Source organism: Manis pentadactyla, chromosome 16 (genome assembly GCF_030020395.1).
Source record: "Manis pentadactyla isolate mManPen7 chromosome 16, mManPen7.hap1, whole genome shotgun sequence".
Classification (NCBI taxonomy): domain Eukaryota; kingdom Metazoa; phylum Chordata; class Mammalia; order Pholidota; family Manidae; genus Manis; species Manis pentadactyla.
Genome location: NC_080034.1, coordinates 20,347,357 through 20,359,375, shown reverse-complemented (window position 1 = coordinate 20,359,375; position 12,019 = coordinate 20,347,357). Strand labels below are relative to the sequence as shown.

General features: G+C 41.5%; 1 long non-coding RNA gene across 2 annotated transcripts in view; it reads right to left on the bottom strand.

Annotated features, from left to right (window-relative positions):
• Positions 1–11,462, bottom strand: part of LOC130681345 (uncharacterized) — a 30,231-nt gene extending 18,769 nt beyond the window's left edge. Inside the window, exons 1-3 of one of the 2 annotated variants that reach the window (XR_008994435.1) lie at positions 10,416–11,462; positions 10,238–10,324; positions 9,325–9,425 (exon numbers count right to left, since the gene is read on the bottom strand). This is a non-coding gene — a long non-coding RNA (uncharacterized LOC130681345). Of the gene's footprint in view, positions 1–7,664; positions 9,426–10,237; positions 10,325–10,415 lie in introns of those variants that run through there. The other variant, XR_008994434.1, reaches the window with a different exon arrangement.
• Positions 11,463–12,019: the final 557 nt, after the last annotated feature.

The following is a 12,019-nucleotide window of genomic DNA, read 5'->3' as shown; positions in this document are numbered from 1 at the left end:
TCACAGTATTTATACGCTTTGAATTTGAATGATTTGGGGGGATGCTCTCTTGTTCTCTGTAGGCTCTACCACTCCCTGCAGTCCCACATTCTGTATTATCCCAGTTTCTCCCATGATTCCTTCTTCCTGGAGCCCACATCTCTCCGACCTTCTCCTGGCTAAATCCTTCTCACCGTCGAGGTCTCAGTTTAAATGTCACTTCTTCTGAGAGGCTTTCCTTGGTTAATCTAGATCAGCACCGTTCCAAAGACATATGAAGGGAGTCACAGATGTGAACCACACCTGAGATTTTAAGTTTCCTTTAACCACATTAAAAACGGGTTAAAAGAAATAGGTGAAATTGATTTTAATAATATATTTCATTTCATCTTTTATGTCTAAGATATCATTTCAACATATAATCAGTATAAAGATTATGATTGGGATATTTTACATTCAATTTTTTTATATTAAGTCTTCAAAATCAGGGGTGTATTTTATACTTATGACTCAGCTCAGTGCAGACTAGCTATATTTCAAATGCTCAACAGACACTAGTAGGCTAGGGGCTACCATATTGGACAACCCTGGGCAAAGTCTTTGACTCCTACTCAAAATCCCTGTCTAATCGCTTTCACAGCAGGCATCAGAATCTAAAATTATGTGTTTACTGTGTCCTCCTTCCTAGAATATCAGCAGCTCACTGCTGCATCCCGGTCATCAGTTCTCAGTAAATACTTTTAAAATGGATGAATAAGTGAATGCTTATTTAAAGAGATGAATGAATACATCAATGATTGAAAAAAAATGGATGAAACTACCTGGTCTCTAGAAGCATTTGAATGTGCGACCTCCTGCCTTAGGCAATCATTTGACTTTTCTGAGCCTCTATAAATTGGGGGTCATTTTATCAACTTTGTAGGGTTGTACTAACTAAATAACATGTGAAACTGTTTCATAAACTATAAGGTGCTCTGAAACAGCAGTTATTATTATTAAATGACTTGCCCAAATGTACATAGTTAGTTATTGTGCATAAGAATATGTAAGAGTTGCATTTTAGAATTATGAAATCCTATCTCTGCCATTTACCAGAAGTGTGACCTGGGCACATTTCTAACCCTTTTTGATCTATTAAAAAAGAATCGCTAGGGAAGGGACCTGGCAAACTGGATTTTAAACAAATGTTCTGAGTGAGTCTTATTGACATGGGGTATGAAACTACTGCCGTATGAGGGTTATTGGTGATTCTAGTTAAGATGTGTTTATCCTGTTAAGCCCTTGCATCTAGGTTAGTGTCTTTGATGCCTAGTTTTGAAAGATGAGTGAGCAGCCACAAGAAGGATGATCACACCTTATCAGCTAGAGTGGCAATGTCACCCAGGTAATCAGTGGGGTGACAGATGCTGCCAACTCACTCTTCTTCTCTCACCAGCTCTGGCTTCAATGACCTGGTGGTGCTGTGCTTTTCAGACCAGAGACTGAAGTCAAGACACAGGGCATTAGGAAGGAGCAGCAGGCTTTCTGTCTCTTAGAATGGCCAGATTTCTAAAAGAGGGATCCCTGGTGGTGGCCATCGAGAAGGCACTTGTCACCTATAAATGCCTGTGAATTGTGCCAGTTCTTTAGGGATGGAATGTAGAAATATCAAGACAGTTTGCAAATGAGTGACAAGTGGTGATGGTATATGTAAGATAAAATTTAAAAATATTCATTCCCTCTTCTAATTTCCTTTAACTGTTCTTTAATATTTAGTAAATAGTCATTGTTTGAAAGTCCCCCCACTGACCACCTAAACATACGATCCTCAACAATAATAAAAGACTTATAATACCATCTTTTTATCTCTTCTTTTTCTTTACCCAGTTGGAAAATATTCAAAAGTCAACATTCTGTGTTGGCAAGGATATGGAAATTAGAAACTCTAATACATTGCTGATGGGGGTGTAAATTGGAACAAGCCCTTCAGTGGTTTGGGGGCAGGGTGCAATTCAGAAAAAGACATAAAAATTATAATTATCTGTATGCTTGGATCCAGTGATTCCATTTCTATCATATGCATATTAACAGAGATGCAAAATATCATATATACGTGCGTACAATGGAATATTGTTCAACATTAAAAAGGAATGAAATTCTGATATATGCCACAACATGGATGAATTTGGGCTCAGTGGGGTCAGTGAAATAAGCCGTAAGTGGCTTATAAATACATGGCTAAGTGAAATAATCCAGACACAAAAGGCCAAGTGTTATATGCTCCCAGTTACATGAGGTAGTCAAATACATGGAGACAGAAGTAGGGGAGTCATTACTAGGGCCTGTGGGGGGAGTTATTGTTTAATGGGTACAGAGTTTAGGTTTAGGATGATGAAACAGTCTGGAGATAGATGGTGGTGATGGCTGCACATTAATGCCAATGTACTTAATGTCATTGAATTGTACATTTAAAGTGTAAACTCATGTTATGTATATTCTACCAAATAAAAATATCATATGTGCCAGGTTACTCATTACAGCATGGTATTCATAACAGTAACACTCATAATAACAGTTAGAAACAACTGAATTAACTAACCATTAGCAGAGGACTAGTTATATAGAACTCTCTGGGATATGTGTACAATGAAATACTACGGAAGTTCTTTGTACATTGACACATGTACTGCTATTGTCTGTTTTCCTCTCCAAATCACTGTTTACCCTTTCTGCCTTGTTTTGTTCCCTGAAAGGCTGCCCTTTCTGGAAGGAATCAACTGGGCTCCATTGCCCTCTGGCTTCCATTGGTAGGGCCCAGGAGAGGCACCTCTCCCCTAGGCTCTCTCTCCCTGAGGCCGCCTCTGGTTGGCAGTGGCAGTGTTCCTCTCCCAAAGGCCAGAGCCCCTAATGGGCAAGATTCTGGCAATATTGCCTTCCACCCAAGCCTAGCTGCTGGAGAAGCTTCCTACTGTTGCTAGCTCTGCAGATATTTCACCATCCATTGTTGGCATGCAGTCACGTTTTATTGAAGTCTAGACTCAGTGGTGACATTCAGTACTTGAGAATGATATGTTGTAATTTTCCTGGAATACTGTACAGGGAGATGTCCAAAAGCTTAGGGAGAAACATTCCAATGGGTTGTTTATGTATAAACCATTAAGCCACCTACTAACCCCGTGTTCCAGGAGGTCTGGAAGAGGCTTGTTTCCTAAGACATCAGAAAGCACATTATTAGTGAAAGGATCACGAGCATCTTTGAAAAGTCCTGTGGCAGCTGTTGTCTCTGGGCCAGGAAGTGAGGATAGGAGATGCTACAGTGGAGTTTCAATGGGAATCAGGGAATACTGAACTGGAGGAGGCCCAGTTGCAGTACCAGACAAGGAAGGTACATCACAACAAAAAGCCATGAGGGCTCCTGAGTGGCGATCACAGAGGTTTTGATCTGTGGGGATCTGTGATGGTGGCTAATTGATTATGGGGTCCTTAGAATGAAACAGATGATCAGGCTTCTAAGGTGCTGCTTAACCTGATAAGCAGAAGAGAATCCTAGTAAGCTGGGCAGAAATCGGCCCTGGTCTCCTGTTCAGTTTGCAGACCTAAGACCCTACACAGGCTTGGAGCAACTTGGTTGGAAAGGAGGTAAGACCTTTTGGAGGAACTACTCTGTAGTGTGGCTACAAACTTTCCTTGGAGTAACCTGCAGCTATTTACCAAGTTGACTGTATAATAGACAAAGATTATACCCAGACCTTCCTTTAGTTACTAGCTACTGGCTCTAATGTGATGCTAATTTCTGCTCACCCAGAACACTATTGTGGTACTCCTCTTGAAAAGGGACTTGTAAAAGTTAGGTGAGAGTTGAAGTCTTGTTCCCAGCCCATGGCCAGCTGGATCCAGTGAGATCCCACGCCCCCTCCTAGGCTTGTTTCCCTTGTCCCAGATAGTAGAGTGCTAACAGTGGTAACTGCAAATTGAAGGACCCCTATGCTGGCTCCCTGGCACAGGTAGTGAGTGCTGTTAGGTAGGAAAGAGTGAAATAAAAGTCCTTGGAACTGCCCCATCCTGACTTCCAACCTAAGACAGTAAACCAAAACCACTACCACATCCTTGGGGGAACTACAGAGATTAATGACTCAACCACAGACCTAAAACACAGAATGGATAATTCCTACCTGATCTCTATCAACTCACCTATTTGGACAGGGTGAAAGGCAGAGGGTCTTGGAGAATGGAGATTATTTGCAATTTATGCAGGAGTAAGGCCAATCTCAGTTGAGATTCTGGATACAGCGTTTTTACTGCCACAAGTTACCACAGCCCTTTGCTATCCACTACTGGCCTTCTCCTAGTGATTGTCATTGCTATGAGCAAAGATAATCAAAAGCAGTTTGCCTTCATTAAAGGGAGATGAGCACCTTCACTATTTTACTTCAGGGCTATGCCAACTCTATTTCTGTCACAACATAGTCCAGAGGGAACCTGATCATCTTCATATCTGACAGAGCATCACATTGGTCTGCTGCATGAATAAAGGTCTGTTAACTGGACTGGCGAGTGGGAAGGACCCTAGAGGCCACAGAATGCATGCCAGAGGATGAGAAATCAACACAGCAAGGGGCTTGGTCACTGGAAGGACGCTTCTATGGATATCCAGGGGACTGCGGCATGTTCAGATAGTCCATGGAAGGATGGAAAGTACAGTACAAGGAATATAGTCAGTAATATTGTAAAACTCTGTATGGTAACTACACTTATCATGGTCAGCATCTTATAATGTATGTAATTGTTGAATCACTATGTTGTAAACTTGAAACCAATGTTTTATTGTATATCAACTATACTTCAATAAAAGATACAAAAAAGCACAAATAAAAAAAAAGTAAGGATGAAGTCTGGTTCAGTTCCCCTCAGAGGTATTAGGTTCTAGTGTTGATTTTCCCACCGATTTTTCCCAGGATTAAGAATAAATTACTCAATGTCTGTGGGGAGAAAAAGACAGTCCCCTTAAAATGAGAGATAAGCTGCTTCACTTTGTATCTTACACCATGAGGAAGGAGATGGAATGCTTGGTGAGCCCCTTTTGGTTTTGGAGGTGATATATATTGCATTTGGGCATGGTGCTCTGACCCACAGATGGGGTCAGATAAAAAGCAAGTCAAGGCTATAGTACAAAATGCCTGCCATGTGGGCTTTATAACCCAGCAGACCCAGTGACCTTGGAAGTGTCTGTGGCAGACAGAGATGCTGCATGGGGCCTCTGGTAAGACCCAGTAAAAGACTCCTAGCACAGTCTCCTGGGATTTCAGGGTGAGGTCATGTTCTCTTCTCCTGATGACTGTGCTGGTAAAGAAGGGATGAATGTCTGATTATGGCATCCTAATCAACCCCAATCGCTCATGAACTGGGTATTATCTGACCCACAAAATCATGAAATCAGACAGTGTAGCAGCCTTCCGGTGGTAAGTGGGAATGGAATGTCCAAGAGCAGACCGAGGAGATCTGGAAGGCACTGCATGATCAGGCAGCTCGCACTCCCGTGGTGTCTGGGCTGATGTGTTGCTTCTCTCATTCAGCTCACACTTCAGGCCACATGGGGATTCCTATGCACTGTTAATGAGCAGGGAAAGGCACAAGCTTCATATACATGTGGCCTATATGTCATGCTGGTACCAATATATGCAGATGGTCACTGCTTTCCAACCTTAGTTAGAGATGGCCAAGGAAGTGTGCTACAGGAAAGTTTTCCCAGCCACAGAGCATCAGGTGGACATTTAATTGTCCACTTTGCGTGGAAGGAGAAATATGTATGGATCAATTCTAATTTATGGGCAGTGACTCATGCACTGGTTGGCTTATCAGGGAAGGGACAAGATTAGAAGATCGGGGACAAGGAAGAGGGGGAGAGGTATGTAGACCAAATGGCACAGAATGTGAAAGTGTTTTTGACTCATGTGGATGCTCACCAAAGGCCATGCATTGCAGAGGAATTTCTCAGTAATCAGGGCACAAGACAGTCCTTACTCTGCACGTCAGTCAGCCTTTCTCCCAGTCACTCCTTTGCTTGCTAATGGGACAGAGCACATCATGAGTGTGGCAGCAGGGACTTACCCTCACCCAGGTGATCTGGCTGTGAATACAACTTCGAATGCTCAATCTATTAACAGCAGAGACCAAGGGTTATCTCCTGGTTGAAGAGATCAGCGAGGCACACGGTGGCAGGTTGATGACATGAGACCCCTTTTATCATGGAGGGTCCTGGTAAAGAAGGGATGAATGTCTGATTATGGCATTCATCATGGAGGGGGCAGCAATTTCTTGTTAATGGATGAATACATATTCAAGTTATAGATTGGCTTTCTCTTCTCATGATGCTTCTTGCAGCATTTGTTGATCCTAAGAACATTCTGTCCTTTATTATGCATGGGCCATTCCGCAGTGACCCTGACCAGAAGTACTTTTTATGGCAAAATCACCCATCACCCATCACCTAGAAGCAGCTAGCTTGAAAGAATGATGGAAAGACATTCTGAAAGCTGAGGTGCTCTTCAAGAGAATGCAGTATATGCCTTAACACAGAAGACACTCTGGGCATTACTGCCTTATGGTCAGGATCCAGAGGTCCAGGAACCAAAGGGAAGAGGGGGAATGGCTTTTCTTATCATTCCTTGCAGGTCACTTTCAGAATTTTCCCTCTCTATTTCTATAACCTTGGATTCAGTGGGTTTGGAGGCCCGGGTGCCCAATGGAAGAATAGTTTTCCAGGTAACATGGTCAGGCAGTCTTGCTAAACTGGAAATCAAGACCTCTTCTCTGGCCATTTGGTGCTCTCTCTCTCTTTTTTTAAATAAATAGTTCACTGAGTGAACCAAAGTCTTCATTTTTAAAAAATAGGCAACACCAAAGTAATAGGTAGTATCCATATTCATTGCAGAAATAATTACTGAAGTTTTCACAACATCAAATGAATAAGCTGAACTGATGGTTACAACTATAACAACAACAAAAACAAATAACCTGGTAAAAAATGGGCAAGGACTTGAATAGGCAATTTTCCAAATAAAATATAGGAATGGCCAGCAAGCATATGAAAAGGTGCTCAGCCTCACTAATCATTAAAGAAATGCAAATCAAAATAATGAGATACCATCTCATACCCATTTGGAAGAGTACTGTCAAAAAACAGAAAATAAGTGTTGGCAAGGATGTAGAGAAGTGGGAACCCTTGGGTGCTGTTGGTGGGACTGTAAAATGGTGCAACTGCTACAGGAAACATACGGCAGTTCCTTGAAAATTTTTAAATAGAGCTACTGTATGATCCAGCAATTCCACTTGTGGGTATGTATCCAAAGGAGCTGAAAGCAGAGTCCCAAAGAGATGTTTGCACACCCATGTTCCTTGCGGCACTATTCACAATCGCCACGAGGTGGAAACAACCCAAATGGCCATTGATAGATGAATGGATAAACAAAATATGGTATTTACAGACAATGGAATATTATTCAGCCTTAAAGAGGAAGGCGATCCTGTCACTTGCTACAACATGCGTGAAACTTGAGGATATTAAGTGAAAGTACAAGTGAAATTGCAAGTGAAATTTAGTTAGACAAACACAAACACTATGATTGTACTTACAGGTGATATCTACAGTACTCAAATTCATAGAAATAGAAGGTGGAAATGGGGGTGGTCAGGGGCTGGGGGGGAGTTCCTTTTCAATGAGTGTAGAGTTTTGATATGCAAGATGAGAAAGTTCTAGAGATATATTGCATAGCAATCTGAATGTTCTCAACACTACTGAACTGTATGCTTTGATATTTATGTAATTTTTACTACAATTAAAAAGTCAACTATGCCAATTAATGTAACTTAATTACAGGACTAATGTCATCTTTGTGGGTTTTACCTGTACTCTAAGGAGAGGGCCTGTCAAAAGGGTGAACATGATTTGGGGGTCCTCTTAGAATATCATCTGCCATGTCTTCGGACTAAAATAAGACCCTTTTTCAGAGACCTTTCCTATCTGATTTTCACTTCCCAGTTCTAAGCTGTGATGTCTGTCTGAGTACCACTCTGTTGGTGGAAGTTTGTTTTCCAGAATGGAATGGCCACTCATTCATAGTGTGTCCTTTATGTTAGACTGACCTGCTTAGGGCAACTCTGGCTTTGTCTGCTGAGATGATCATCAAAGCTTGTCTGGGAAAACCTTATTTTTAGTGCAGAAATGCTTCCTTAAGAGTTAATGGTTTAAACACATACAGGAAATAGGGAGAGGTAAGGACTTGGTAGCATTGTTTCTAGCAGTTTTAACTGTCCCAAATTTCAAGGATTAAACAATAGCCCTGGAAAAATCTGATCTTGGCTAATATAGTGCCTAAGTAAATACTCTTAAACCTAGAAGCTTGAGCGGATTGTGAGTACAGTATTTTATGGAGTGAAGTTACACAAATGAAGGCATAATGGCTTAAACTTAATCATAGTTTACAAAGCTTAATTTAGCTATAAGAGAGGTAGACATTAAACCAAGTGATTAAAATATAATTTATAGCATATAGCATTCTAAAAGCAAAGGAAAAAACAATCTTGTATATATATATTTGGATATATAACTTGTATGCAGAGAGAGAAGACCTCTCTAAGCTTTCTTCCTCTTTAAATGAGTCAGAACATGAACTGTAATGTAAGGAGCATGCAAGCTCCCCACAATTTTTTTCATCTCAACTTCTTTTTCCTGTGTCCTCATTTTTAGAAGTCAAATAACTGACATTGTTCTTGTGGGAAGGAAGTTTAGTGTAGCCTGTTTAAAGATTTGGATCATTAACCTGTTAGATGACCCTGAATTTCACTCAGCTTAATATTCCCAAAATATCACAAGCAGTTGGAAGGGCCATTTTTCTCAGCAAATGAAAGTCCAAAGAGACTGTATCTGGGCTGTTTGCCTCCCCTGTTCGTTAATGCCAGAAGAGAATACCTGAGCTAGGAAGCAGAGGTAACACCTCCCAGACAAGCGCTCTCCATTTTTCACCAACATTTGGTAATTTGTTGCAGATAGTGCAACCTAGTTTCAAAACCATTCTTGCCAAAGAACCTCTTCAGTGTTTTCAAGCAGTACACTGAATGGTAGTTTGGGTTGTCAACGATAGCCTGTCCCATTTCAGACTAGTCTTTCACACCGGAAAATGGAAATACACTAATGAAGTGTTTCAATTGGTCGCAGTCATGAGGGCTGCTGCTGTGAACTTCTCCTGGCAGGATGGCCTGCCTACATTGTGAGCTGGTCTGTACTGTCTGTGGACATGAACATCACAGGATAAATTCACTTCTATTCTGAACCCATCTTGGATAATATCATTTCTCCTTCTGCCTGACCTGAGGTCTCTTCGAGCAACCTCTAGGCTCCATAGACACTGTCTAAACTGATAAGCATCTTCAATGGCTTCTTTGAGGCCTCGTCTGAGGCTGTGTATAACCTGTGAGAAAGCAATGAGTCAGATCAGCCTGGACATTTTTCTAAAAACCATCTCTCCCAAGCACCGCTTGCCCCTATTATCTTATTTCCCTGATTTCTGTCCTGTGGATTTTGTATTTGGAGTTCTTCCCGCTCTGCCAGGCCTTTTCTGTGGAAAGCCCACCAAGTTTCAGGACTTCACTTCTTTCTGAGACAGTGTTGGGGTATGAGGCAGGCTGGAATCCAGAGCACCCAGGTGTGGGCTGCTCTGGGGAGGGAGGCCTACCACTTGTGGGTTTTGACTCTGGTCACTTGCTTTCTGGAGGCAGCACCTCCTTTCTGTCCCCAGTCCTATTTGTGTTGGAAGGCAATTCTCCATGGCATTCCTGTACTTATTGGACTGTCTGTTCAAGGATGTTTGAAGAGCAAATGACTTTGGAAGCTAGAGATAATAAAGTCTGGAAATGTCCCTCTCCCCAGAGACATTTCAGGGTAGTAAACTCCTCCTCCTTTCCCTGGAGAGATTTGCTTACATTCCAGAAGAAAGATAAGTCCTCTCTTTCTCTGGAAGAGAGAATGGGCAGGTCACCAGCAGCTGTTTGTAAGTCAGCTTTTCCTAATTTGGGGGTTCCTCCCTTATGCACCCCGGTGCCTGCTCAAGTAATATCTGCTTCTCACTGCATCACCCTGTGGGGGTTGGGGCATCAATGCAAGATATTGCTTAGGCTGCTGATCTGTTGCAATTAATGAATAGTCTTTGGTTCTGATCTAAGCAGTACGTGTTCTTCTGTCAGTACACAGTAGATACATAAAACTGTATGTAACAGGACTCACTTGTTAGTTTGCAAATAGGATAAAACCTCCAACCCTTCAGCTTCTGACTCCATGGTCTCCCTCAGTGGTCCACTCAAATTTCAAATTCTGGAACAGAAAAAAATTCAGGTCCCGTTCCAGATTCTTATGATATATGTATTGACATGTAGAAGACTAGTTGAAATCTAACCATACTTACTCTAGAACAGTCTCACCACTCTACATCAGAAGGTCCAAGCTGTTCATGTGTCCCATGTTCTGTAATAAGAAAAAGCTTTTATGAGGAATAACATCCCAGAAAAGAATATGGTGCATAAGAACAATAAGAGGAGATTTCCACTTAAGTATGGAGGAAAGCAGTTTATTTTATCTTAGAAATAGGTTAAACACAACACTGCAATTTTGGGGCTATTGCTCAGAGGATTATGTGAAGCTGAGTTCAGTAAGAACAATTAAGGAAGAACAAAGCAAAACAGAAACAGGCAACAACCTAATGTGAAAATAGGTCCAATTAATTAACAGATAGTATACAAGCTATGGAAATATTTTGCTTTCCTTGGAATAAATGACTAAAATCTCTGGAAAGAGTGAGCTATTTTCTCTTCATAGAAATGTCTTGGCCACTACCAGGTGAAGGTTGGGAGTTGAATCAGATCGAAAAACCAGCTTCCTTCCAGCTACTTAAAAATTCACATGTCTTTTGTCATTTATCTTTGCAAAATAAATCAGAACTTCCATTTTGCCTTGAGGCAGTGTACTTCTTGGAACCAAAATGAGCAGCACAGTATTAAGTAATAATTAATGAGGCATACTTTGTAATGCATTCTACCCACTTGCGTTTGTTGCTACGACCAAGGAGAAAAAAAGTGTATTTAGTAGGTCGTAGGATCAATAGCTCAGAGTTTCAAAAAAAAGGATGTTTTAATCAATAACAACCCATTGTGTTAGGGTATTTTTGGTGTACTCATAAGAAGTAAGCCTTTTGCATGCAAAACAACTCTTGCCCATGGAGTTTGCTCATAGAGGTGACTGTGACCTTAAAGAGCATGCAGAGGAACCAAGCATCAGTTTCTGGGTAGTGGCTTTGCAAGAACTGGATAGTAGGGTGGCCAAGACTGCATGTGCCTCCTGTGCTGTGTCGCGTCTGTGCATTTAATCTGTCCTCACTAACCACTAGGTGGGATGCTCAGGCGAGTATTAGCACTTACCTATGGAGAATTTACAGAATAGTTTCAGGATTAGTATTTCTCTGACTGTTTTCTGTACTTGACATAAGGGCTGTTACCATGGCTGGGAGCTTGGGCTTTGGTGTCCCACCTGGACTTGCCCCTTGACTCTGTCACATACTGGCTTGTGACCTCAGGTGAGTTATTTAACCCCTCTGAGCCCCTCAATGTTCTTGATTAAATGAGATGAAATATGCGAAGCACTTAGTATAGTGGCTGGCATGCATAGACATGAAATGAATGATTAATATTATTACAATGATCAAATATATAGCCCTGGGCTAGGAACATTCATCATATTTAACCTGCCTTTACGTTCTCTTTGTGTTCTCTTTTCTTAATCATTCTGTCATTTCACTGTGTTCCACTTTGTGCTTCTCCCTACCCCCAGAGACCTACTTCATGTTCAGTCATGTCTCCCAGACTTTGTGCAGATTGTCTCAGTACTCTGGACAGCAAGAACTAAGTCAGCTCTTCCTTTGTTTCATCTCAAGTCCTCCTCTATGCAGTCTCCTCAGATTTCTTTAGTTCCCAAGGATCCCTTCCTTTTCTGAAATACTGAACTGTCTCTTGCACA